Source organism: Schistocerca piceifrons, chromosome X (assembly GCF_021461385.2).
Source record: "Schistocerca piceifrons isolate TAMUIC-IGC-003096 chromosome X, iqSchPice1.1, whole genome shotgun sequence".
Taxonomy (NCBI): domain Eukaryota; kingdom Metazoa; phylum Arthropoda; class Insecta; order Orthoptera; family Acrididae; genus Schistocerca; species Schistocerca piceifrons.
Window position 1 is genome coordinate 778,341,584 of NC_060149.1, and position 6,823 is coordinate 778,348,406.

Below are 6,823 nucleotides of genomic sequence, written 5' to 3' on the forward strand. Positions count from 1 at the left end.
TTGTTCGGAACCCTCAAAGAAAGCTTGAGTCCTTCTCATACTTGTCCCCCCCCCCCCCAATTATTATGTGATGTGAACAAAAGCTTTATTAATATGACTCACGAAATTTTTACTATTTTGATACTGTGTTCACAATAAACATGGTCCATACATGAACAATTTTATATGCATTTAATCAGCTGCATTCAATACTAGTTACAGGAAGTACGTCTTACTTTGTTATTTGCATTGAGTGGTAGGTATTATGATTTCTTTGCACCCCCATATTGTTCATATGGTTGACCATTGAAATGGCAAATTTCAGTGATCTTGTAGTCTCATATTCCTTGAATTTTAAATTGCTTTCTGGAATGTATTGACTCCCCTACATTCTTCATATTTATGGCAAGTTGTTACGATAATACCAGTTTTATACAATTACTAGCTGAGTACCTGGTATTGCCCAGGTATGTATTTATTCTAATCTTCTGTTAGTCAAATTCCTCCTTCCCACCAGTTCTTTCTAACTGCACCACCCCCTCTTTCTGTCCATCAGCCCCTTCCTCTTTCCATCTCCTCCTCCCCCCTCTCTCTGTCCATCTCCCCTTCCTTCCTCCTTCTCTCTCAGAGTTAGAACCTCCATCTTCCTAAGAAGCTGCTAGTTCTAAGCCCCAAATTATTTCTTTCCAAGTAGTAAGTAACATGTCTACCAAATTTGGTTGACATTGAACCAGGGGCTTGGGAGGAGCTTTTTACTCATGATTTTGTCCACATATACACATGTCACATATATTTCAAATATATTTAACATATTTCACCTGTATCTGTATCAAAATTTGCCCTTCAGTTTTCATGATGCTCAATATTTATGATGTCATATCTCCTGAACGATGTGTCACAGAATAATATAATTTTGCTGGTGCATTCAGTGGTATACGTGAATGCTGTTTGCAAAATGTGTCATGAATATGATTAGTGGAAGTTTTAAATTGAAGTTTTAAATTGAAATGGCATGCCAGATGCACCAGTTTTGCTGCATAAACAGTGAAAATGTAGTAATCGATAAACTTTTTTCTTTTCATCATTTTGTGTTTTCTTTTCATCATTTTGTGGAGGTTGTCAGTGAGATAAAGTTTAGTAAAGGTTTAAAATTATGTGTAAAGTTTGTAACAAGTCACTGAGTGAATATGGTCTGGCTATTTGCATGTTGTGGGCTAAGTCACTTCCTCCCCCTCCCCCCCCCTTTTCCCTCACTCATGTGACAGGTAGATGGTTCTTACTCCCACAGCTATTCTTTCTGGAAAGTAAGTGATATTTGTACCGAGTGTCATTGAACATTGAAATCAGCCTATTGGTTTAGGAGGAGATGTGGTACGTACTTACATTTTTATGTTATGTAAGATTTAATAATTCAAGCCTTCTGTCAGTATCATTTTATTATTTTCATTTTCATGGATTTTATTTCATTTCAAAATTTACACCTGCGGCAACAACTCGCATAACCCAGTCTTTGAGCTGTACCTTCACCATATATTTTCCCACAATCTTTTCTGTTCAGTATTATTCAAACTGTGTTTTTCTTTCCAAAAGCTTTCCTTTTTTTCCAAAAGTTTGCATTTTGTTCCCATCTTATTTCCAGTGGGGTGGTACTGAAGGACCATGATTTTCATTTCCTGTCTTGCCATCCAAATGTAGATTCCCTGTGGCTGCACTAACCTGCTCATAGCAAATACTGGAATGGCTCTCATGAAAAGAACACAAGATTTCCTGCTCCTTTCTTATCAGATCTGAGGTTGTGTTTCACTGCTAATGATGTAATCGTCAGTGGGTGGCTTAACCCTATTCTTTCTCCCATCTTTTTCATAAATGAACACTAAAGCTTGAAGTTGTTGAACCATTAGTTATTTCTCTGTACATAAATTGATAAATGAACAATTAGAGAATATGTGAACAGATTATTAGATTAGTAGAGAGCCTCGAAATGTGGTAAAGCAGAATGGTCAGAGGAAAGGAGTGGCATGTAATGATGGTGTATAAGAAAGGTTAAACATCTAACTACAATCACAATGCCGCATCTTAAAATGGTCTTGTTGACCCTTTTCTCATAGTAGCCTGTACAAGAAGAAATGTTTTATCTTTTCAAGTAAAGGTTTGTTACTTGTATATAAATATTTATATGTGCCTTACAGTGTCAATATAGAAATGTTATGTGCCATTATTTAGACTAAATCTTTCATATTTCTTCTTCAGCCTCATATTAAATGTTCTGTTTAAGTTTGCAAAAATAAAAACAACACCAAGAATGGAAATGGAATTGCTAAATTTATTCTGGCACATAGTAACAATGGAAGCAACTTTTTTGGTTTTGCCTATATGGTTAAACAGTTTCTCAGATTATTTGCAGAATTCAGTTTGTGAGTAATTTTTTTTTCTTTTGCAGGTCCTTTTGTGCCTTCACGTGACTGTGTACTTGCCTGTAAACAAAGGAGAGCCATTTTAGGTCACAGTGTAGCTATGGGTGGTGGTGGTATTGTGTGGTAGCCAACTGCCACATTAGTTTTTTGTTGTATTTTTATACAATGAAAGGTTATTATAATCAGCTAAATACGTACTTAGCCTCAGAACTTTACTGCCTTCTGTATATAATCAAACACAAAACTCCCCATAAATTGTAATGGTGCAAATTGTGGGCAACACAAGAAATTTGTTTATATGCGTATTTTATTACTTTGTATTTTATTTTTTTGTATATAGAGTCCTGTGAATTTTTGTGTGTTTGTATGTGTAAGTATACAGTTTTAAAGATTTTTTAAAAATTGTTTATCCACATTTTGTAAGTACTCTTATGTGACAGTTTTTTAAAGAGAGATTTTTATATTATTATATTATTATTAAAAAACTTAAAATATATTACTTGATGTATTGTGGTGCAATGTTATCAGATGACTCACCACCAGATGCTTTCTAAAAGCATTTTACTTTACAACATTGTTAGATAAAATTTCAAAGCTTTCAAAAAAATAAAGCTTTAAAATAACATTAAGTTGTGAAAAGAGGCTATGAACTAGTTCTGCTGCCAGAAAATTGCAGCGCTCCATTATGCTGGTCAACACTGGAGTTGCCTCATCAAATATCAAGGTCTTCCTCTTCGCCCCTGAACAGAGATTGTTCATCAAGAAAAATGCCTTTTGCAGAATGCAGCTGAAAATTTAGTGAATTATACTTTTAATAGAAAGACAGTTTTATAAGTATTGATTAGTGTGTCTCTAGCTTGCATAAAACTCCAGTGAGCAGCAATAACCATCCACAGCCTTGGAGCTTTTGGTATATTGTGTGGCACATGGACATCTCAAATTTTATCATTTCCATAGTCTGCAGCATTTAAAAAAGTAATGTTCTTTTTATTAAAGAGGAAAAACAGTGAGTGGCATTCATTTTTAGGGAAACTGTCTTGCCATCATAAATGTTCCCTATTTATGTTGAGGCATTTTGTGATGTTTACACAACTTGCTCATTTAATGGAGAGATTTTACATTTTTAAGTTGAAATGTACTGTCACAGAAAATAAAGGACTGCATTTACTTGAATAGACCATTGTACAAATCAACTTTACATGTGGGTTTTCTGGTGTCATGATTATTTTTTTGTGTCACACAGTATACAAAGTAACCAGTGGATGACAATTCATATCCTGTGATACTACATGTTAATGTGAGTGTTCCACATAAATTATGAATGTTATTGATATCAATAATAATATTGATTCCAGCCTTTAAGGCAGATATTTCTACAGTCAGGAGATATTTTAACTTTTGAAGACTATTGGTGAAATTGTGTTTTGGGAGATAATTGTGCAATGAAAGTAATTTTATTAGGGTGCTGTCAAACCATTTATACAAGACTATAATGACGTTATGTGTGACCGATTTTGTATAGTTATTCTTCAGTGACTATTGTATCATTTCTGATAGGATGATATCAAATCGATTGTAAAATTTACTAGAGTAGGATATTCTGGATGTTTTCCTATCTCCTATTGGTTGGATGAATTCTTTTTTCTATATGTGATTAAAAACAGCAGATCCTTTCTCTTTTATGTGGAAATAAACTGACCTAATTAATTACTGAACATGACATTGTTTTGTTGAAACAGCCATAAAATAATGTTAACAGATAATGACTGATAAATTGTGATAATTGCTGATGTGCCTCTGGTCCTCATTGTGGCCTCAAAATACAATGACAATGAAACTAATTTTCACTGTCATGTAATGTCAAAAAGATATAGATGTTCATAAAAAATCAGTGTAACATGATGAGCACATTTACAAAATATATAAGATGACTGTGACACTTTTGCCACTTCATTCTAGTCTATGGGAACAATGTATGTCATAGTAATACAGAATTAATTCTTCCACTTTCAAATCATTGGCTTTATTCCAATGAAAATAAGATTTTCTAAAATGGAGAAAGACAGTTGTTTAGTAAATTAAAGGCAGTTAGCACTGCTCCTGTTACTTGTCAGTTTTCTATAGTTATTTGAAATCTGTGATTTAAAAATTGGAATTCTATCAATTTTGTGTAATTTACAAATTGCAAGAACACAAATGCAATACTTCAAAGTAGTTTTTCATATTCTAAAAATGTTATTAAAACCCTGTTGAGTAGGGTGAAACACCAGATAATCATATCTAAAACATTATGGCAATTATATTTAACATGTTATGGAGTCAAAAGATTCTTGTCTCAAATTACTGTTTTCATATACTTCGTTGTGTAATATATCTGATAATGCAAGGCTGGCTGTTCTATACCACATTGCGAACCAAATTTTGAGTTCTTTCAGAGTTTAATGATTCATTGAGTGGTAATAGTTTATAAGTGGGAGCAGTTTGTGTGTGATAGAAACAAATGTCTAAAATTCTATAACATAGCGACAAATCCCCTAGGAAGAAGTTACTCTTTGGCATAAAGCATGAGCTTCTCCATTCTGTTTTGCATGTGTAAACACCATGACATTTCCATTGTCTAAATTTTGTTTCAGTATGGTAACTCATATGTTGCAGGATATTCTCATTTTCAGAGTCCATGTACTTTTCTTTCTCATAATTGCAAACAAATTACCACTGGCAAGTGAAACTTTTCAGATAATTTTTGTCTAATTCAACTGGAATGGTGGTAGAGCTCTGTAGAAGACAAATTTATGAACATAAGACACGCAAAAAATGGGAAAACCATTTATTTTTCTTTTTAATTTTGTGTCCCAGATGTTTTAACAAATAATTTTTCAGTATTCTGTACCACAAATAGACTGACAGCATAAATATTCAACAACAAGTGAAATGTGAAATTTTAAAGCAATTGTTTTGGTGTTAGTATCTCAGAAAATAATTTCAAAATCTCAGCACATATGATGAAATGTGCAAAACACGCAATGTTGAATAAAAAGGTGTGAAACCATTCGTAACCATGTACATCAATGTATGTCTTGATTGAAACCTTTCCCTGAAATCAAAAGAGTGAAACACCAAGTGAAATCTCTAAATTATTTTTGTGTAATAGTAATGTGCTCATTTGCAATGGTTGAATGACAATAAATGTTGATTTCAGCATCTTGTTTGTTTTATAGTTCTTGTATGACACTAGAAGTATTTTACTAATTTGAAACTTCATTCATTTACCTAAAAATGCAGCAGTGTGATTGTTCAAACCATGTTCACTAATAAGGTCTACAGCATTAATTATAAAAAGTGAAGCAATTTGGAAGCTGGGTAGTCCATTTGCACACTCCCACACTATCTTTTAGAAAACAGACTTGAAGCCTAAGATGTTAATGGACACAAATATGCTAAAAGAATTTAAAAAAAATTCTCAGTGTTCTTAGAAATATTATGCTGCTCTCCTCCAACCTGAACTGCAAAATATTTTCTCAACAAATTGAAGAAAGATCTCAACTAAAGTATTTGGTTTATCCTTTTCCCTGTAATTCACACTTCTGCAGTAACTGTAGGTGGAGGATCATGGGAATAAACAGTTCTATCAATGATGTTGTATAAGTGCTCAACCAGGCAACCATGAACACATGGTCATTGCTTGAAGCTCTCAAGATTGCTTGTAAAACCCATATGTCATTCATCATTCTCTCAACAGAGACTTATGCTGCTGAGTGCCCCCATTGTTTTTATGCTTCATGTACCAATAAAAGCCTTCAACTCGTATTTAAGAGCATTTCAAAAACAGCCATGATTTACTGACATGTGGGAAATTAGTTAATTTAATACAGGCTAAAAAATAAAAAAAAAACACCATGGAGCATTTAAAGAACAGCACCAACCTGCACAGTGAACAGCAGACAGAAGCAACTTCATTAGTCCAATGATGAGCCGTCTTCTATACTGTGATCTTAACAAAGGAACTCTGGTGGAGTTTTCGAGCTCACCACTGAAACTTGTGAATACCCCAGGTGTTCTAAATATATAGGATGGTAGAACCTTCACTGAATATTGACATTGGATTAGTCAGTGAGGACAGTCACTTTCTTTGGACAGTCCCATTGACTGTTGTGATTACAGCCACGAAGCAGCCATGGTACTCTGTGGTTGATAGCAGTGTTTTAGCATAGAACGAAGATGTGTCCACAACTTGGTGGATGGAACATCCATTCATCTGGGTCATAGTATGCTACCCTGTTCAGACACATTAGGTTTAGATCGTGGAACTAAAAATATGCCTGTTAGCTTCTGTCTCAGGTTCTTTGGCTGACGTTTGATGATTTTTCTGATTTTTTTGTAGCATGAGTGGCTGGCATTGTCAAAGATTCACTCTCCATTGCTGGTGGTGG

The 6,823-nt window shown here is 34.0% G+C and overlaps 1 protein-coding gene across 2 annotated transcripts in view; it reads left to right on the forward strand.

Annotated features, from left to right (window-relative positions):
- LOC124721242 (nuclear hormone receptor FTZ-F1 beta) overlaps positions 1-5,598 on the forward strand; it is a 411,982-nt gene extending 406,384 nt beyond the window's left edge. For both annotated transcript variants that reach the window (XM_047246101.1, XM_047246102.1), the window contains exon 18: positions 2,420-5,598. The gene's annotated coding sequence lies outside the window, so the exon portion shown is untranslated. The remainder of the gene's footprint in view (positions 1-2,419) is intronic.
- The last annotated feature ends 1,225 nt before the right edge of the window (positions 5,599-6,823 follow it).